Source organism: Tamandua tetradactyla, chromosome 19 (assembly GCF_023851605.1).
Source record: "Tamandua tetradactyla isolate mTamTet1 chromosome 19, mTamTet1.pri, whole genome shotgun sequence".
NCBI lineage: Eukaryota > Metazoa > Chordata > Mammalia > Pilosa > Myrmecophagidae > Tamandua > Tamandua tetradactyla.
In genome coordinates, this window is record NC_135345.1 from 62,223,490 (window position 1) to 62,245,787 (window position 22,298).

A 22,298-nucleotide genomic window follows, 5' to 3' on the forward strand; every position below is an offset into this window, starting at 1 on the left:
GACTTCTTTTCTGCATCTCCAAAGGCCTGGGCTGAGCTGCTAGTGCTGAGATGAGGAATGCCGAGCTGCTTAGACTGTGCTACCTTGCGTGCTCCCATTTAAGCACAAGCCAATTAAGTCAAACGTCACTCATTGCAGCAGACACGCCTCCCAGCCGACTGCAGATGTAATTAGCAACAGATGAGATTCACCTACCATTGACTCACGTCCACAGCAACAGAACTAGGTGCCTTCACCTGGCCAAGTTGACAACTGAATCTAACTACCACATCATCTATTTATAAATCCTCATTATTGAAGTCATTCAAAAATTTTTCTATCTAAAAGATACCTCAGAAGACCATAACACATTTTTTTGTCCGTCACATTGGAGGTCAGGTATTCTGAGTGAAAAATACAAATAAGTTGAGTGTATATTATTTAAGAAATGCGAATACATTTTAATTGTATGCCTTTTATTAATAATGTACATATTTAATTTTCACCTTTGCCCTACTTTGCGCTCTCTAAACCTTCATCTCCTCCTCTGTATATCTCTCTTATGGTATTCATGACATTTTGCTATGATTTTTCATTGCTTTTGTTCTTGTTTTAGAACTGTGGAAATATAAATTCACTGAAGCCTAGGCTTGTGGCTAGTCTTTTTATAACCTGCAGCAGTTGGTTACTTGTTATGTAAATGGGATTTGTGCTTGGTGAAAGGCTGAATTTTTTTTTTTTTTTTTAATTGGGGGCACATTATGTTAGATAAGGCATCATATGCAAAATGTGTCTTGTATGATTTAAAAAATTCATAGCACAGACTCTAATAATGTTGTGTCAGTGAAGCCTAGTGACTAAGATTGTGGGCCTTAGGTCAGATGTACTTGAACTTAAACCATGGGACTACTTTCTAACAACTGTATGACTTTGGGCCATTTACTCAGCACCAGTTTACTCTCTGCATCATAGGGCTGATGAGATCTACTTCATAGAGGAATTGTGAACATTAAATTAGTTCATGTAATGCAATTCACTGCTATAAGGCTTGGCCGCTCTATTTGATAGTCGGTGGGGGAAGAAAGCATCATTGCTCTTGCTTCATGTGGGAAGAGGAAGTGGAACAGGGCGTTTCAAGCCATCTTCTTTTTTTATCCTTTCCTCCCAATCTTTTTGCAATGTCGACGTCACATTTTATATCTGTTGCCTTCCATCTCCGTGGCCTTCCGTTTGAGTTCATTCTGTCATGTTACTTCGTGTACATACTGTCTTTTTTTTTTTTTTTTATCTCTGACTTATTCTGAAAGGAATGATTATCAAGCAATTTGTGAGATACAAATGGAAGCCTGAGTACTTACAGACGCTATCAGATAAGAATGCCAGAAATGCCTTTATTACCTGTTTCTAACACTCACATTTTATAGGCATATTTCCATGATATGTATGGAGTATAAAACACAATTTTCATATCAGTATTTCTGGGTAGATATGGTCTTCCTTTTTCTCTCATGTATATTTCCCACTAAGTCAACTATTTTTAGGATTTAGAGAAAAACTGTTATTTTAAAAGTGACAACTTAAGAAAATAATATTTTTTAAAATAGATATTTAAACACAAAGGAATACTGTGACAGAGACTGGGGGCATTGAGTCTTTATCTTGAATAAACTTCTCTCACGTTGAATGGAATAGTTTTAGAAACAACTATGAAACTCTGAGGAGTCATAGTTAAGTGATATGTATCAAATTTTCTGAATATTGTAAAGAAAAATCATACAACTGATTTACATAATGAAGCAATATAGGTTTCAAGAATGTTTTGACCCCAGGTATTCTGAAAGAAACTGCAGCTAGATATAAACCAGGGCTTTATGCGTGGCCTGGGAGAACTTGCCCTTCAAAGAGAGGTTTGGAACATGATGTCAGTATTTATGTCCTCTTAAAGAACTGCTATTTCAATGTGAAGTGTTCTCTTGTTCCCTAATTATTGTATATAAAAGAGATACAGTTTTAGATCTCTCTTGATAGCTGAAACAACTTTGAATGAGCATAAAAAACCTGAAATTCTTGTTCTGGGTAACCAAATATCTGATTTTACTTATAATCCTAATTGCTGTAAAAGTGAATTAGTAATTTATCCATCAGTTTTTGAGTCCTTTATTAGAATTAATACCATCTTCTACAAGGAAATTGTTTTATTATTTTATGTATTTATTTTTGAATGGAATATTAAAAAGAACTGTTTAACACAGTGTGACATTTAGCATATTTCTAAAATAACTCATTTTGAATAAATTTGCCTAATCATTATTGTGAACCAGATGTTGCCAAATTCTTATTTAATCAGAGATAAAAAATATTCGCAATATAGTTTTGTCTAGCTGTCAGCTTAGATAAATGAATCCATTTCAGTCAGCATGCTTCTCGTGAATAAAGGGGGGATATAATAACATTTTTCTAGCTACATTTGTCAAAAATAAATATTAATCCTCTGTGTGGTTAAAACCATGCTGTGCCAACTCCATCATAACCATAATTGCAGAGAAGCTTTTTAGACTTTTTTTTTTTTAATGAATTTCGCTTTCCTTATCCTTCTGGAGGCATTGAGTTCAATTCTACTTTTCATTTAGATTATCTGTCCACATTAGTTGGAGAAATAAGAGAATTCCTTTGAGCTAATCTTATAGTATCTTAAGGCTACTTGTTAAGATAGTATTGGGTGGTTTATTCTCCAAAGTTATATTAAATTTCTGACCTGGTTAACATTTTTTTTTATTTCAAATATAAAACCATTATCTTTACCTTTCTTTCAGCTCTTTTGAAAATTGTGGCAGAAGCTTAAGTCTTAATATTTTATGCATTCCCTATTCTCTTTGGTTCTGAAGCATCAATTAAGACAAACTGCTTGGGGAGCTGTACTGACTTCTCTGAGATGGTGCATAAAGTAAAACATGAAAAGAAAACAAAACCTAGACCAACAAAACAAAATAAGATAATGCATAAGGTTAAAAAAAAAAAGTTAATTTCAAGCTCCATTAGAAATGCCAGTGAGAAGAATGGCAGGGATTCATGAAAGGTGCAGGGACCAAACTGATAAGGAATGAAATTCCTTATTCAAGTCTTCTAATTATGCAGCCAAGGAAGATAGAAAGGAAAACCCAGAACACAAAGTGAATTATTTTCCCTGAAGACAATATCGAAAACATCACTTTCCCGTAATAATAAAAATTTTAAATTTAAATATACTCTATGTCAAAGGGTCATCCAGTATTATGTTATATACAGTGATTGTGACAAGGGGGTTGATATATATATATATATTTTTTTTTTTGGCATGGTCAGGCTCCAGGAATCAAACCTGGGTCTCTGGCCTGGGTTTGATATATTTTAGTGGTTGATTTTTGTCAAATTTGTGGTACGCTTATAGGGAAAATGGGTAATATGGTCGAAAACTGAGCTGCCTTAACTACCAGAGCTAATTGATTGTTCTAGATCATGTGAGTATTTGTCTAGGTTATTTATTGTGGAAATATAGAAAGTGGAGATGAGGTGGGATTTTATTTTCACCTATAAAAGTAATCATTAATGGTGAGTCTCAGATTCCCTTGCCAGCCAAAGTCAGACTCTCTTTCATCTCAATTTCAGTCATGTCCTCCTCAGAAAGCAAGTTTTGAAAGTGTTCTTAATTGGTAGATAGAAAATTGTTTGGAATTGCTTCACAAAATTCCTCTTGGAGAGAGATTCAAATGCCAAGGGGAGGGGGAAATCGTAGATGTAGTTTTATCATCTCTTGCTTTTATTATTCCTTTTTGAGGAAAGAGAGGAAAGTACATTTATGGGCACTCTACAGCTGCAGATACTATTTGCAGTTATGAAAATACAGTGATGCAAAGTTGTCCTTTTATGGATTTCTCATTGGCAATCTTGCTTCAGTGACTTGAATGAGAAATGAAATAATAGTCTCAGTTTCTCCTGGAACACAATGGTTTTGAATGTAGGTGTAAAACCGGATTGGTGAGTGGTGGTGTCAGTCAAAAGTCTCCACTTGTATTTAAGATGTGTCAACATCGTGGGTGTTTTGCCCACACACTGTGGGGTAACAGCCCATATTTTATTTTAATTTTTTTCCTATGAAGTTGAGGATATTTGACTCTGAGTGTGGCTCAATGATAGGCAGAAAAGGTAAGTTGTTCTGAGTTAGCTTGTTATTTCATTGGCTAGTTTCTGTGTGCCTTACTATGTCTTGTGAAACAGAACAGAAACAACAATTTAAAAAACAAGCAACCTGTTTCCAAGGACAAAATGCTAACTAATCTCAGACTTTAAGTGAAAGGAGTGATTTGGGGATGTTTCCAAATATTACCTTCAGAGATGTTGCTTCACTGTGTACTAGGTAAGTGTCTTTATATTCAATAGCCTCTCATTTTAAATTCTTTATTCCTTGCTACTGAGTGAATGTTTTTACTAATAAAATTTTTAAATTGATAAATTATAACTTTTTGGAATAATTTTAATACTTTAATTTTTATTTCCAAAAATAATCTTTATGTATACTATGTGGGCTCTTAAAGTCTGATTTGATGCTAGCTTTTTTATCTAATAAACTACCTTTGCAATTGTCTGTCTCCCAGTTTCCAAAATACTTTAAATGTGTTTATTTTTCTACAGTTATAATTAATTGGGTAGATTTATAAATATTTAAAGTGTGTTTACATATTCTTATTTGAGCCTTTATTGCCATTATAATTTATGTTATTCTAATTTTTTAAAAAAGTTATTACAGTTTTAATACAGTAATGGCCAAAAAGCTTTAAATGTACATGCTTATTTTGGACTTCGGTTTAAAACAGTTTCCAAATTACAGATTTGCTGCTTTTTACTAAAGCATAGCACCTTTGTTATTTTTTTTAACTGGAGAAAAACTAAATGGGTTGGATCTTTCAGATTTTCTATGAGGAAAGAAAGAAAGAAAAGTTGTATAATAAAGCTAAATGTTAAGATCAGAAAATAAGGGTATCTCTAGGGAATGGTGTTGTTTAAAATGTATGAGTAGAGTATTAAAATTCAGAGTGGTAACTTAGAAATGCAGAAGTGAACACGCCAAAGCTCTCTTGAGGGTATCATCACTTGGGTCCTCTGTTGACCTGGTCTAAGCATAACAACTCGGCTAACTTCTGTGTTCCTTCCTTTAGGCTCATAGACGCTTAGGCATTTTTTATTAGGTACTTGAGCAAGGAATGGTGGATTCCAGGAGTCTGCAAGCACTTGCCCACCCCATTATCTTTCTATAGTGATATATAACTATTTTTGACTCCCTTCTATGAAGCTTCTTGGAGTAGGAAAATGGTATATGTGCAATAGGAGAGGATCTTCCTCTTCATAAAACTTCATCTTCTGAATGTAATTCAGTGATCTCTTTTTGTTCAAATTTCCAAATGATATAAAGAATAGGAAAAGACAGAGTCTCTCTCTTTCATTTTCTTTTAACTTTTTTCTCCATTCCTCTCACTTTTGTGCAGGATCCTGCTTTGTATTTTATCCCTTGGTAAAAGGAGGTAAAGATACAGTCAGTTCTGTCATTTCATCCTGTGGTACTAACTTGTCCATGGACTTCAGCAGTTTGTACTCTGGTAGAACAAAGGGACAATCCAATAATCCAAGATGGAAATAGCCAACATTCCTATAGTAAAATATTCTTACATGTGCCATTTCCTGGATCAACTGTCGGCTAGTAAGTTTCCAACAAAACACATCTTCCTAAGTTGGAGGCCCTGTAGCTAAACTGCTCTGTATGGCTGACAGTTTTAGAAACAACACAGTTACATGTAGCTACTGACCAATGCATGGCTTTCCCATTTCCCCATCTTCCTATATCTATTCCCAGGGAAACAGTATCTTTTCGGTCCTCCTTTTCTTCAAACTCAGTGCTGTCTGGGGGAATAAATATATTATTTAACCACCAGGTAAAATGATTTATTCTGTAAAATGCACATTTGAAAAATAGTTCCAGTATTACCGTCAATACTTTTTTCTGTGTAGGTAATTACAAATACTGTCTTTTGTAAACACTAACTTATATTTTAACGAAGCAACTCATTTCGTTACAATATAAGTTAGTGTATTTTAGCAGACATCTGTTTAGCAGCTATCTGTATTTTTCCTTCATTCTTCTCTTTTAGTGATATCCAGTTTAGTTTCAAAGCTATGCTCACTTCATTCTTATGAGAAGCAAGGTCCTTTCTCTGAGCTCTCAGTCAGCAGTCAAAGCTGTACTTGCAGCTTGCATAACCCTAGCTCATTGAGTTTGTTGGATTTGGTTCCATGTCTTTTTTCTTTCCTGGCCCATTGTCAGAGTGAAAATCCAGTAAATATTTCCATAGTCTCCCTTAATATCTTTTCCATTACTGCTTTTTACCTTTTCGTTTTCTGGATTCTTTCTCTCAAAGCCCTCAAGTTCTCATTTTCCATAACAGCCTTTCAGACCTCTTCATCCTCCAATTCTTGTCTTCCCCAAAATGATCATCTAGAACTTACAATGATTCATCTTGCATTACATGCGAGTCCCTTTTGCCAAGTTTAGAGTTAATTCTCTATTGTTCCTTTTCTGTTCAAGTATTACCCTGAACATTAACATTTCTGAATCCAATTACAATTAATCATGCCTCCCACCAGACATTCGCACATCCCTTCCTCCTAACAATGTTAGAAGTGTCAAATCTGTGGTCATCCAATTGGTGAAATGAATGACTTCTTTAAAATAACAAGCAAACAAACAAAAAAAAACTGTAGGTTTATCTTAGCAGTAAATAGATAAGCTTTAGGATTTGTAACAGCAAATAACTCATTTCGTTTTGACTTGTGGGAGACAAGGAAATCTTTTATTTTATTTTTTGAGGCTCCAGTAGCTTTCCACAATGTCAAAAATTTCTTGTTTTCTATGCATGTGTGATTATTTTAACTTTGGAGTCATTAACAGCAGAATAGAGAGTTTGATGTGGCATGAATAGCAGAAAAGTATTTTATAAGACTCATCTCAGGTGGTTGACCTTAGGTGAAATTCAAAAAATGCTACTAAAAATGAATAATCTCTGAACGATAGAGTATATTTGACCTTTGTTTATTTGCCTTAACATGTGTGATGAAGGAATAGGTAAATCCCTTGAGAGGTGTCTGCTTCCACCTCAAAAAGCCTAGCAAACCATTTGAGGAACAGCTTACATGCAAATGTGGCATGAAGTTGTAATTTCACCCCACCTAGTGACCTTAGCTGTAGTAGAAAAAAATTAATGAAAAGTGGACAATACTAGAAATCCAATTCTTCACTCATATCCCCAGAATAAACAAAGGTTTATAAAGGTGGAGCTTCATTATCTTTGTAAATTGAGATATTTGAGTTCTCACTGGTAGAAATGGAAAAGATATTCCTACTGCAAAACATTTGACCTCTTTCATATGTAGGTTTAGATTAATATAGTAATTTGTGCTTTGGGAATAAATTATGTATATATAATACTCATAAAATATTTTCATTTTGAATTTTGTTTTCTGGAGCTTATCCTGAATTATGGTGCCTAAAAGATAATAGGTGCTTCATAAATGAATATTGTGTGAATGAAGGAGTTAAATCTTTGTTTTGCTTCAAAGATGTTTGTCAAATCTGTGGTCATCCAATTGGTGAAATGAATGACTTCTTTAAAATAACAAACAAACAAACAAAAAAGACTGTAGGTTTACTTGGAGAAGTTTTCCCTTTTCTTCTGGCAACACGTTTTCCCATCAAATGTTTCTTATCTCTGAGAATTATATTACAATCATAATGGAAAAGAAGGATCATTTTTAAATTCTTTTCTTGACTGAGCTGAGCCTTGGAATTTTACAAGTACTGAAATACAATGTTTTTCTTAACAAGTTCAAATGTAGCACTTAGATTTTCATGTTCCATTCATGGATCCATCATAGTGAAACCACTCTTTTGTCAAAATTCAAAGGCTTATAAGCCCTAATTGTTCAACATAGTCAGTAGAAACTGTATTATGCTGATATTCTGAAGCTTGGAACGTCTGAAATGGTCTTCATTTGATGTTTTGTGCCATCTGGACTGCTCAGCAAGCTACTCTAAAAATTTGTGTCAAGTGAGCTAGAGATTGTTTTTAACTTTTAGTTTTGTATCAATTTTTGACCTACAGAAAGTTGCAGATATGTTACAGAGAGTTCAGATCTACTATTAACTTTCCCTAATGTTACCATGATACATAACCTTAGGCCAATGAACAAAACATGGAAATTAACCTTGGTACAATACTATTTCATTCTAAATTGCAGATTTTATTCAAATTTCATTTGGTTTTTATTTTTAAATACAGAGTAACTTATAGTTTGAGATATGTAAGGTCAGTAAATTTTGCTATTATTTACTATTTTTAATGGTAATGACAGATAGTTGTGTTTTCAAATATTAGTTTTTTAATCACAGTCTTTGATAAGCCCCTTTTAATACCTGAAGCTCTGAGAATGATGTTCCTTTTTACTCTTCTGCAGTACATATTTGCATGATACCGTCTAAAAATATATATGTATAACTGTTAGGGTATCGTTAAATGTTACTGATGTTAACATTACATATATATCACCATTTAAATAATCTTTTCCAGGGCATGGCAAATTCTATATCCAAGTGATAATGTATACATGATAAAGTTAAATAATCTAGTTTGATTTTTAGGTCTATAATATTATGAAATTCTATATTCATCAGTCATATCACTCATAGTAACTACTGTTCCTGTAGAAGAGGATGAGCGGTCAATGTAAATGTTCCAGATTAAAACAGGACTGAACTTTAAGCATAGCAAGAGCTGAGAAATGAAAATTTAGATCATTTGGAAAAGACCGTCTTTATTCCTTAATATGTTTAACAAACCATTATGTGGAGAAATTTGTCTTTATATATACTCTTATATTGCAGCATGAATTAAATCCCTCTTATTTTGTCACAAGCAATTAATAGACTGTTAGCTCACTGAGGACAGGGTTCATTTCTTATTTATGTTTGTGTGCTTCAGCTCAGTATAGTTTCTGGCACAGGTGCAGATATGATCAATGTCTGTTTAATTGAGGGGAGACTGTGGTATAGAGGAAAAGCAAGTGTTTTAGAAGTGTGTGCTGTGGTCTTCTAGCCTGTAGGCGGAAGCCCTGACCATAAGAAAGTGGTCTCCCTGGAATTTCTAACCCAGCCATATTAGGCTGCCTGCTGGTTTACTGAATATGCTCCAGCATTTTGCATGTTTGTATCTTTGCTTATGTGCTTACTGAAGCCTTGTTTATCTGTACATGAATAATGAACTGTTATAAGATGGCCTGTGCCAGGTGAGTTGTAGAGATAAATTTTCGAAGTAAATCTTTGAATCTAGTTATTGATGAGGCAAGTCTGGAGATAAGGAGTCTAAAACTAGTATAGCAGGTTCATGATGTTGGTCCTTTGGCTTTCTGACCCACTAGCCTTATCCTTGTGTTAAACATTGTTGCCTCACAGAGCCTTCCCTTCCAGCCACTCACATTCCAGGCTGCCAGGTGAGGGAGGGGGAGGCCTTAGTTTGGGAGGGGGCAACACCAGGATCTGGAAAGGAAAACCAAGAAACCACTTGTTTATGCACCTTTCAGCAGTCGTGTGCCATCGGGCTACCCCAGGCTACAAGGGTATCAGGGAAGCAAGAGTTTTATTGCAGTCCTGAGCAAAATTAAGGACAAAAGTAAGGAAAAAAACAGGAGGGAGTCATATCTGGTAAGTGACCAGCACTGATTGCCAGAAGTATTTAACACAGTTCTTGGCACATAAATGGCTAGTAGCCATTCTAGTATTTTTATCGCTACTGAAGAATTCCAGTCTTCACTGGCAACTGGGTGGGGAAGCAAATGAAGTTGAAAACATTTGAGTTATTTTTAGATCATCCAGATTTGTCCCAGTGTGATTAAAGTGAAAAAAAAAAAAAAAACAGTCCTTAGTAGAATTTTCAAATGCTGTCAATGTTCCAAATGCTGCAGTCTTTCCTTATCATTTTTAAATTTGTGGATATGTAGTAACTTATTAAGAAATTATAATGAGGAACAAATAAATTTTTCCCATTTCATTTAAACCTTTTCATCCCTAATGTCTCTCTTTTATTTGATAGTTATGCTTATGAAAAATAGACATTACAGTGTATTCCAAACCTGGTTCAAATGATTTTTATAGTAGTATAGCTTTGTTTATACATATCGCGAAATAGTTATTATGTGCTAATTAAAGGTTTGTATCCCTGATATGCCTAAGAATATCTGGAGGCTTATCAAACTTGCTTATCATGATCTGACATTTTAGTCTTAGATAAAAGAGTACAGCCTTCTGGGGGAAAGTGTGCACGTCAGGTTGTTTTTGTCTATTGCAGGCATATAGTCCAAGCAGAGACATATTGTGCTAGACAAGCAAACAGGGGTGAAATTGCTGTTGCTTGGAATGGGTCAACAATGAAAATTTGTAGAAAGAAGGTCATGAGGAGATGGTCATGGCAGCATGGGGGACTTGACCCAAGCAGAAGAAATAACCAGTTCGTGGCAATAAAACTACATCAACTTGCTTTCATTGGGTAGGCTTAAGCTGTTGCTATAATTCCAGTCTTCACTGGCAACTGGGTGGGGAAGCAAATGAAGTTGAAAACATCTGATGAATGAAGAAGCCAACAGCTGACTAGTGATTCACATAAGGAAACAATTTATGGAGGCGGTTGGGAAACACAAACAAATAATCTCACAGTGTTGGGCCTTTATTCTTTCCCTAATGGGGATACTTCTGCCTCCCTGTCCTCCTTTTTCTACCCACCTTTATCAAACTTATTGTTTAGTGCCCAGACATTGTTTCCCCCAACTCTGTGTAAGGTTGTCCTGTGGCATTACCCTCGTCATAGCATTTATTGGGGCATTTTGTAAGTGTCATTTTACTTGCTTTATTTCCATAAATAAGGCATGCAGAGATAGTGTGAATGCTCTTCAGTTTATCTTCTGGGTCTTGCCCACCATGGGCATATGGTAAATGCTAAATGTAAAGTAATTAAAGGTATTCCTGGTCTCAGATATATGCATTGTAATTTACAGTACCCAGTTAGTTGTGTCTTTTTCTTTATAACTGAGTTCATTATGACTCTGTAACTATTACAAGGCCAGAAAGAGACCTTGGAATAAAGAAACAAAGAGATTACTGTTTGGGGAAAACATTTCTAGACAGATACATTAGGAAAAGTATAGCGATAGGACCTTGTTCAAGTTATTCAACTTGCTAATTTTTCCCCGAGCCCCAATTTCCTAAATCTGAAAACAATGGAGATAATGGTGTGCTCAATCTCCAAGACAGTTAAAAACAACCATGTTTATGAAGCAGAGTATATGATCAATTATCTATTTATTTTTGTTTTTTCTTTACCCAGTTGTATGTACACACACACACACACACACATTGTGGAGTTGTAGGTTTACAGAAATTTATGAATAAAATACAGTGTTCTCATATACCACAATTTTATTAACACTGTATTAGTGCAGTACATTTCTTGAAATTCATGAAAGAACATTTTTATAATTGTACTGTTAACTATACTCCATTATTTACTGTAGGGTTCATATAAAGTCCTATGTTTTTTTTTATTTTATTTTCTAACGTATACACACCCTAAAATTTTCCCTTTAACCACATTCTTTATATAATTCAGTGCTGATAATTACATTCACAATGTGATGCTATCATCAGTATTATTCATTACAAAAACTGAACAGTTATTTTTAAACATATTATGTTATACTATATTATATATTCTTGTCTATATTTAAATAAACTAAGTGCTATAAAGAGATAGAATACTGATTTTAGAGTCTGTTTGCTAAGGTTTGAAGTCCAACTCTGTCAGTTACTAGCAGTGTCACTTTGGGAAAGTAAGTTTACTCAACTTTTAAATGGTGCTCACAGGGCTATTACAAAGGATTAAATTAAGACATGTAAAGTATTTAATAAAGTGCCTGGCACTTAGAAAATGTGCTTTTATGTCATTAATTAAATAGGTGAAGACTGCCAAAATAGTATGTTAGGAATAGGTCCTCAGCTTTCATTAGGACACTTAGCAGAACTTAGCCATAGGAAGCCATGATATTGTGTAATTGTCACCACAACTTACCAATGTTATAATCAGAGTCATTGTGATTTTCTTGCTTTTGTTAGCTTGGGTCTAGAGAGTGACCATACGTGAATGGTTCTGTAATGTAGCTCTATTGTGAATTATGTTATTGAGTATTTATGCAGAATTTTAAAACATTTGCTTCTTAATTGTTACTAAAATTCACTATGAAAAAGTCATTAGTTTATTTGAATATATTAATAACAATGTAAATCTTCCTTAATAATACTATCATTTATTTAAGGTATTAAACTTGGGTTTTATTTGCACTCTTCTACACATATATTTTCCCTTAGAATCATGCCATCTATCTAGGCAATTCAGTGATTGAAATGAGGTGGGTTAGATCTATGCCAGTTGTTCTTTTCTTATCTCTTCTTTACTTTTACTTTTCTGTGTATACTGTCTCACCTTTTAAGACCCTGGCTCTCGCACTTCTATTATGTACTATATATATATATATATATATATATATGTGTGTGTGTGTGTGTGTGTGTGTGTGTGTGTGTGTATATAAATATATGTATATATATAAATATATGTATATTATACATATATTGCATATATAATGTATACTCCTTTAGTTGCAAGATATGCTAGCTATTACTCCCATGCCATATATCTAAAATAATACAATTTAGTGTTCTTGAGATGGATAGAATCTTATATTTACCATCAAAATCCTTCATTTCAGAGACCAAGGAACTGAAGTTGTAGAAAAGTCAAAATAAAAGTGGAAGAACAAATAGTAATGAAGTTAGCATGAAAGCCATTGGGTTTCCTTGCTCAGTTGAGTAGCCCTATGTGGCCATGCTCTGCTTATAGCAGACGTAAAGCTGCTTAGACTAGAGCTCCCAAGTCCTAGAGAAAGGTATTGAGAAAGTACATAATAGTTGCAGATAATATATAAGAATATATAATAGGGTTAGTTCCTTCTGTGCTTATCCTTTGGGAATGCTCTAGTATTATAAATCTTACAGTTATCATAGATAAGCTATATTGCTTATTACCTAGTTAATAGAAAAAGAAGTTCAAATTATGTTTTTACCATTCAACAAATCCATATTTAAATGCCTAATCAGAACTAGGAATTGCCTTGGACACTTGGGATCATAAATGAAAAGCAAAGATCCTTGTTTGCCCTCAAGTTGCTTTCTTCCAGAGGGAATACTATATATAGTATATAATAAACATAAGTGAGTAAATTATATTGCCTTTTAGAAAGTGATATGTATTATGGAATAAAAGATGCAGAAGAGTAGGGCTGGAGGATTGGGAGTGCTGGAATAGTGGGGTGGGGTGGAAGGAAGCAAGGCAGTTTGCCATATTAATTAAGAGGTCAAGGTAGATTTCACTGAAAAGGTAAAATCTGAGCAAAGCCTTAAAGGAGGTCAGAATATACATATATTGGCACACTTAAAATTTTTAATTATATAGAAATAAGGAAATAAAAGTTGCTTATGAATAAGTATTATAATTTAGGCATTATGATGCTAAGACATTATGACGCTAATCCATAGCTGTAGATTTGAACCCAACTCTATAGATTAACAGCATAATTTCAAGGACATTTGTTACGGATGACTGTAATTTACTCATAAGTATGTAGTCAGCTTTTAATGATTGAATGTATATGACTGAAATAATGATCTTCTTTAATTTAGAATTTTAGGACTCTTCTTAGTCATGCATTATGACTTTGGTAAGGAAGATTAATACTTGACTTTAGATACGTATCTAGCAGTTTCTAATTTTTAAAATTACATTTTTAGTTTTACAATAAGTTCATTACATCTTAAAATGTGTTCAGTGTACTAGTTACTGAATATATTTCTAATAATAGTTGTGTAAATTTTAGTGTCTGGTTGCATCATTTGAGTGGATGTGAGGGTATGCCGTCAAATTTCAGCATTGGGTTTAAATTTTTCCTTGACGCTGGAAAATACTAGTTCTTGCTGTTAACTCAAAGCTGTATATCCACATAGTATTCCAACTCTTCGTAACATTACCACTATATTGTTAGTAGGAATTTATTATGTTAAGTAGTTTAGAAGTTCAGGCATAGTACTGTATGAGAATTTTAAGAGAATGGACATAGATAAAAATGTTTAATTTGAGACAAAGAAGAATGATATAATGCTCCTTGTTCAAAATTCTTGTTATACTGAAAGTAGTAGTTTGGGAAATCTAAACTTGTAAAGTATGAATTACCTGTTTATTCTTATGTTCATTGATAAGAGGACCTGTGATTTTAATATTCATACTCTGGTTTTAAAACACATTGTAGATCAGGTCGATCAACAAAGTTGAAACTGGTTTTCTAAGATGGTGTTAGGTGGTGGCCATCAGTGTGGCACTGACCTGAATATTGTGCTGTATGATGTGGCAGAGAGAGTATGAACTCTTTTAAATAAATTTGGTGTGTTTCCGTTTGTATGTGTTGGAGTGGTTGTTAGGAGGAGTCAGGAATTTTTATGAGGGTTAATAATAAAGAGATAGGTTTATTAGTCAGGGTTCTCCAGGGAAACGAAACTGGAGAAATATTATAAGATTTATTCTATGAATTGGTTCAGGCGACTTTGGGGGTGGGCGATGCTCAAGTCGGAATTCCATAAGGCCCATGGAATTCCATGCAAGCTGGGGGCGCTGATAAAGGTTTTTGATGAATTTCCCGGGAGAATCAGGCTGGCTGAAATTTTTCCTTCTGAGTGTTGAAATCATCAGTTCTACTTTTAAGGTCATCAACTAATTGGATAAGACTTCTCTTAATGTTGAAGGTAATCTCCTTAGTTGATTGTACATGTAATCAGCCATAGATGCAGCCAATTTACTGATAATTTAAATCAATGAAATATTCTTAACAGTAACAAGTGCTTGCTTGACCAAACAATTGGATACCATAATAACAAGAGCCTAATTCTAGGCCTTAAGACTGTGGTAAGAAGTTTGTACTTTCCTGTACTCAATGAGTAGAGAATATGGATGTGAGAGTTTTAATCCTTATTAGGAAGGCAGTTAGGTGGCTGATGCGAGACCTAATTAGGCAGTATCCATAGAGAAGATAAGTATATTATTATAGGCATCTCTAAGGAAGTAGAATCTCTAGGAGTTGATGACTGAATTAGAAGTGACAACGAAGAAGTCTAAGCTGATAGACAAGTTGCTTGCTTGAAGTACAAAAAGGATGGTGATGTTAGGCAGTGGGGCAATTGGTGGGGTCTTTTAGTATCCATAAGTATAAGTCAGTGTGAGATACAAAGGCTCATGTTTTTATAGACTTGTAGAGAAACATGATAATCTCCAGTGATAATTCCTGTGAAATACAGTTGCCACATAAGGTTGTTCGAGTAATATTATTATCGTTTCTTAATCTAATAAAAGGAATTAGAACTAAAATTCCTGTGTAGTATATATATCAAAAGTATTTGTCTGCTTGATAAAATCATTATTGTAAATCTACCTAGACCTGAATTCATCTTACCTTTTCAAATAAATAAGGCTATGAATTTGGCTTTCTGTTCTAGATTATTGCATTAATATTCTACATATGAATTTCCATAAATTCATATTTTTCAAAATGAAATTTTATTCGTTCATTCATAGCTGTACTATGAGTTTATATGCTACTTTGCTGTTGCTGACAAGCAAGAATGTCATATAAGTTTATTTATCCTTAAAGTTTTTTCTTTTATGTGTAAATAGTTAGTAATGACTTCTGAAAGTTTTATGAATCCTCACACTTTCAAAGTGTGTATTCACTTTTTGGCTACAGAAAACAAAATTATATCTTTCAGTTTTAAATAATTGACAACAACAAAATGTTATCAAATGCAACACACATACAAATACACACACACACACACACCCAGAGGAGGTTCTATTAGTTATTGTTCTTTGGCAGAGGGAGGAAACCAAATGTCATGAAAGAGATCTCTAGTCATACTCAAGAGTCTTGCTTATGACAACTTCATGAGTGAAACTGAGAAACATGGCATATATATATAAATTTACGTATTTATATATATATGCCAAAATTTATAAAATAATTTATTTTTTTGCATGGGCAGGCACCAGAAATTGAACCTGGGTCTCTGGCATGGCAGGCAAGAACTCTGCCTGCTGAGCCACCGTGGCCCACTGACAAATATATTTTTGACCCTCAAGTATAACCTCGGGCTGTACTTTAGGTGTTCTGAATATTGATAAAGATGACCAAAACTAGACAGATTTTAAAAATCTGTAAAATAATTAATATAACTGAGCCTCTCAGGAGTTACTATTCTGCAGATATCTTATACGTTACATTAGATTTTTGAAAGCTTGGCAACATCTATTTTTAAAATGTGGCCAGTTAATCACATTTTTTTAATTTTTGTTTTTTTTTTTTGGTGTGGACAGTCTCCGGGAATCGAACCCGGGTCTCTGGCTCAGCAGGTGAGAATTCTTGCCACTGAGCTACCATTGCACCACCCAGTAATCCCATTTTTAGTACTTCAAATGTAAAATAAAATCTGTTTAAAAGCCAAATGACATGATTGTGCATGCAAAAGCATGTGTATTGAAATGGTTATAGCGAAATGCTGAAACACAATAAAATACATTTCTGAGTGATTTTGTTAAGAATGTGAATCTGTGTGTGTAAGACACATAAGTTGACCCTTGCTCTTTTGCACTCCTGAGTTTGCACTGGTATCAATTTATTGGAGGCCTACAATTTTCTTCTTTCAGCTGATTGATTTTGAGTTTTTCAAACTGATTAATGTTTTCATTTGAATGGTAATGCTGACTTTGCAGAAGATGTGATCTTTTAATTAGCAAATGCTGAGATTAGCATTAGGGCTGAACAGTAATTAGCATTTGTGCTTGTACTACAAGAGTACAAACTAAGTACTGCAGCAAATAGAGTGACTGTGTCTTCCTTACATTGCCTCTTTAGGTCTTCTTTATGGAAGAGGTTAAAATGATTAATATACTTAATCACTGTAGTTTTAATAGCACTTTAACAAATTGAGGATTCACTTAAGGGAAAAATATTCTTTTAATTCCCTTATACTGTGTGTATGTACATAGAGTTCTGTTTTAAATGTTTAATTTTGCAATACTTTCAAACTTACAGCACACTTACAGAAATAATACAAACCCTATGCAAATAACTCCAGCCTATCAGCATCCCCTAGGCACACCGATCTACCAATTTTAACATTTATAGCATTTTAACATTTACCATATCATTCCGCCCACCCGTCCGTCCATCTATCTAAATATCTATGTATCTGTCTATCTGTTGGTCTCTCGGTTTATCAATCCATTTTCTGAACCCTGTGTGTAGGTGTATGCATTTTGCTACTTGACCACCTAATACTGCCATGTACATTTCCTAAGAACAAGGATATTCATATATGTAGCCCCATTAATTATAGGTTTCAACTTCAGGAAATTTAATATTGATGTAACGCTTGTAGTTTATATTCCATTTTTTATGCCCTACAAAAGGAGCATTTTCTCCTCTTTTGTTGGATTCCATCAAGAATCGCGTCTTGCATTCAATTATCACCGTCTCCTTAGTTGCCCTTTTTTTTGGTTTTAATTGTAGGAACATATGCACAACATAAATTTACTCCTCTCGACCACTCCCAAGAATGCCATTCAGTGGGATTAATCACATTTACAATGCTGTGGTGCCCTCATCATTTTCCGTTACTAAATCTTTCCCATATTCCCAAATAGAAACCCTATACCCATTAAACGTTAACTGCCCATTTCCCCTGCCTCCTGCCCCTGGTGTCTGTATCACTGTGATTTGCTTTGATACCAATTTAACTTCAATAATATGCACAAACTATGTCCTCTACCCCTCTATTCCCCAACCTTTATGTAGCTCGTTTCACAGATTACATACTTACATATTATGAGTCCCAAACCACTGATTTATCATTCGATTTTATTCACTTGCCTTTTAGATCCTGTAGGAGCTAAAAAGTGGAGTTACAAATAAAAATACAATAACACTGGCATTTATATCTATTTACCCATGCCATTACCCTTGCTGCAGATCTTTATTTCTTCATGGTGCTTTGATCTATTGCCTAATACCCTTTCCTTTCTATCTGCAAAACTCTTTTTAGCAGATCTTCTAGGGTTTATCTGGCAGCTATGGGCTCCCTCAGTTTTTGTTTATCTGGAAATGTCTTAATCTCTCTTCACTTTTGAAAAAGTTTTGCTGGATATAGAATTATTTTTTGGTGGTTTATTGCTTGTAGCTCTTTAAACAAGCCATCCCACTGCCTTAATACCTGCATGGTTTCCTATGAGAGGTCAGCATTTAATCTTACTGGGGCTCTCTCGTACTTAACATGTTGCTCTTCTCTTGTGCTCTCATAATTCTTTATTTTGGCATTTGACTGTTGAATTTTAATATGTCAAAATTGGGGTCTATTTGGGTTTATGTTCTTCGTTGTTCCAGTGTCTTGGATGTATATATTCCTGTCTTTTGTTAAATTTGGATGTTTTCAGCCACTATTTTAATATTATCTCTGCAACTTTTCCTCTTCTAATTCTGTGCCCACCACAATCCATATATTTGTAGGCTTGATGGCATCCCCCAAACTCCTCAGGCTCTGTGCACTTTCTTTCTTCTCTCTACTCCTCTGACTGCATGATTTCAATTGCTTTGTCTTCACGTTCACTGATTATTTTTTCTGCCAGCTCTAATCTGCTGTTGAACCCCTTTAGGGAATTTTAATTTCTTTCACTTTGGTCTTCAGCTCTATTTGCTTCCTTTTCATAATTTCCATCTGTCTATTGATATTCTCTTTATGCCCATCTATTTTTTTTGTTGTTGATTTTCTTTCTTCTTTGTCCATGTTTTCCTTTAGTTCTTTGAACGTATTTTGGACCATTTAAAAAAAAAGTCCTTGGTATGACCCAGGTGTGGTCCCCCTTGTTGATGATTTCCAATGTTTTGATATTCTCTTTTTCATTGGCTATAGCTTCCTGTTTCTTTGCGGGTTTTGTGATCGTTTTGTGAAACCTGGACATTTTAATATATTAATGTATCACTGAAATTTAGACTCTCAGGACGCTGTTCTTTAAAATTGTATCCATCTAGTGTTATGAACAAGTTTTCCTTGAGTGCCAGGACATAGGAAAAAAAAAAATAGAAAATGCCTTTCTTAGTCTTTGCACATTGACCTGTGGGAGTTCTCCTTCAGAGCTTATCTATACATTCAGTTTCGAGAATAGCTTAAGGTCAAACCAGAGGGCACTGGCTGATCCTTTCTGTGTATAAGTCTTGTTTGTCTTGTCTTGGGCAGGCGTGTGTTGCTCTAGGAATTCCCCTGTTTACGTGGATGCAAATGACCTCTTGTCCCTAGGAAACGGTTTTGTCATGGTCCTGGGCCCTGCACTATATGCCCAGCAACCTGCAATCCCTTGCCCCAGACAGCCATGACTCTACTGGTCCTTTCAGTGTTCTGTCAGAAAGTTCTATGGGCTGCCTTCTATAGGCAGGGGAAGTTTGGGGAATGGTGTGAGCATCCAAGGAATGTTTTGGTTCAGTGCTTCAGGCTGCCACTAGACAATTGGACTAGACGTCCATGCTCCCAGCATGTATGTTAAGTTATGCTATTTCCGCTAGAACTGGAATCAGAGATCCACACTGGGAGTATGGGTCAACTCTGTGCAAAGGTAGTAAGGGGATGAAGGAGAGGCCATGAGATCTTACTGCTTGTAAGTCATCTTTTTCTTGATTTGGAGCTCACCTTGTTACTGCAAACTTTTCTGAAGCTTTGAGAAAGATGTTTCTATCAGTTCTTGTCAGTTGTTCATGGCTTCGGTGGGGGGAAGGAGCCCTGAAGTTTCTCATTCCTCTATCATGATCAGTGTGAGCATTACCTAAATACTTTATAATGGAGCTTAAGCATTATTTCATAAAGCAGCAATTTCTGGTTTATCTTTGTGTATATATAGTTGTCTGAAAATGCCCAGTCTTATTTCCAGTGTTATTCTGAGAATCAACTTAAAATTGGTGAGTGTCAATGGAAGATAGTAAAATGGTTAATAATTGGAGTTTGAGTTCATACACCTGCATTCAAATCCTTACTGTTCAACTTCCTAGGACAAAAGGCTAGGAATCACCCCAAAAGGTGATTGAGTTCCTGTGAAGATTAAAAGCACCTGGTGTATATAAAGCACATGGTGCACATAAAATAAGTGACTCTTGTTAAAAAGTTATATCTATTAAGTAACATTCATTCTTATTATTGCCCACATTTTAAAAATATAGAAAATTATTTATTTTAACTTATTTTTCAAAGAAATAATTATTGAACACATGTAGAGTAACTAAATCCTTTACAGTATATCCTCTTATCCCGACAGACAGGCCTTTTATGCTCTCTTGTGTATCTTATGTGAGGTGAGCTTCCACCTCCTTTCCAGAAAGCCATGTCCGGTCAGACATTTAGGTCTCTATTCTAGTATTATTTATATAGGAATCATTATTGATTAGTGGGGCTACGTATGATTCTCCTTTTTAAATCGTTTCTACAACAAATGATAGGGGAAAATGTCAAAACATGTATGATGAAATATCCATATATATTCAAGGCAATATGTATATACTCACAATATATGCTGCATTTTTAGGACTCTGAAAGTAGAGAATGAGTGTGTGATATTTTATAGAGCTGCTAAACATATGACCAACAGCTTAATATGTACCAAACTTCAACATGATGTAAGTTTTAGCCAATAAAGAGGAAATTGCTGATCCCTAGTGCCCTGAAAGGCTTTGTCCAATATAAAAATATTTTTTTTTATTTGACTAAGAATGGCATTTAAAATGGCCCTAAAGTAAATGCATTTACATTTGTTACTATGGATGTTACTCTCTCCCAGGAGACAGCAAACAGAACACTTAAACTCTGATCGAGCAAAATAATTGAGTCTAAATCTCCATCCCCACTGCTTGCTGCCTGCCCACTTAAATACAAACACAGAGAAAGTAAGAAAATGAGTCAAAATTGATTTCCAGAAAAAAAGCAAGAAAAGGAGAAACAAATGTAATGCTTTATTTCCATGAGAGAGTTTAAGTGATGCTTGAATGTAATGAAATTTTAACATGAACAGAAAATGGGATTTTCTTTCAGTGTCTCACTCCATTCGAAGTAGGTAACAATGAAATATGACATTGAAGTAGAAGAGTTGTTACTTTAGAATTTCAAGATAGTTAAGAAATATATTCTTGACAAAGAAGTGGCTGTTGTGTTTAAATCCATATACTCTAGTCTGTTTACTTGAATGAGCATTTAGTCCAGTATCTAAAGAGAATATGTCCATTATTTGGCAACCATTATTTCAATTTCTAGTTTTATCTAATTGGCATGTTTTCCAAATTGATAATGTGTGATTTCCTTATCTGCCATATCTGAGCAAGTTTAATATAAAGAAATGCCCATTTTGCTTTCAAATAAAATAGAGATTGAACATGTGTAAATATAGATATAGAGGTCTTTATCTGTGAATACTTTTTCTTACTATTTTAATGTTGAAATAAAATTGAGTCAGATAGGTGGTGGTTTTCTATACTCACTAATGTCATATTTATTAGCAAGTTTTAATCAAGGTTCATTAGCTATAGAACTATATGCAGATATTTTAATAGAGATATACACATGGATTGGCAGCAACATCTTCATAAAAGTTCATTTCTTTCTTAGTAGTTACCAAAAGAGGTCATTATTTTGGTCATGAATTTACTTGTTTAATATAAGTTTCATGAGCAATGAGTCTAATTTACCTTTCTCATTGTGATTTTGTGCACAGTACTGGGAACATAGTATTTGATAAATACTTGTCAATTGACTTATTGAAAGATTTCGTTGAAATTGATGTATAGGTATAATATTAGTAGGCATGTGACCTATGCCTATTATGTAACATTATGCATTTGCTGTTTGAGCTTTTTAAACATTATTTCATTTAATTTTCTTGATAATCATTTGAATTGTGTTCTGCTATACTCATTTATTAGATGGAAAACTATATAAAAATAAAACTGTATACAGATAGATACACATATAATGTGTATGTATATAATGTGAAGGTTTATGGTGAGGGTAT

General features: G+C 34.3%; 1 protein-coding gene across 12 annotated transcripts in view; it reads left to right on the plus strand.

The window, feature by feature from the left end:
• Nucleotides 1-22,298, plus strand: part of ADGRL3 (adhesion G protein-coupled receptor L3) — an 841,123-nt gene that overhangs the window by 18,149 nt on the left and 800,676 nt on the right. For 9 of the 12 annotated variants that reach the window (XM_077136975.1, XM_077136981.1, XM_077136984.1 and 6 more), the window contains exon 1: nt 8,727-9,760. The exons of 1 other annotated variant lie outside the window; for it this stretch is intronic. The gene's annotated coding sequence lies outside the window, so the exon portion shown is untranslated. Of the gene's footprint in view, nt 1-8,726; nt 9,761-10,403; nt 10,602-22,298 lie in introns of those variants that run through there. 2 more of the 12 variants (XM_077136982.1, XM_077136986.1) reach the window with 2 other exon arrangements.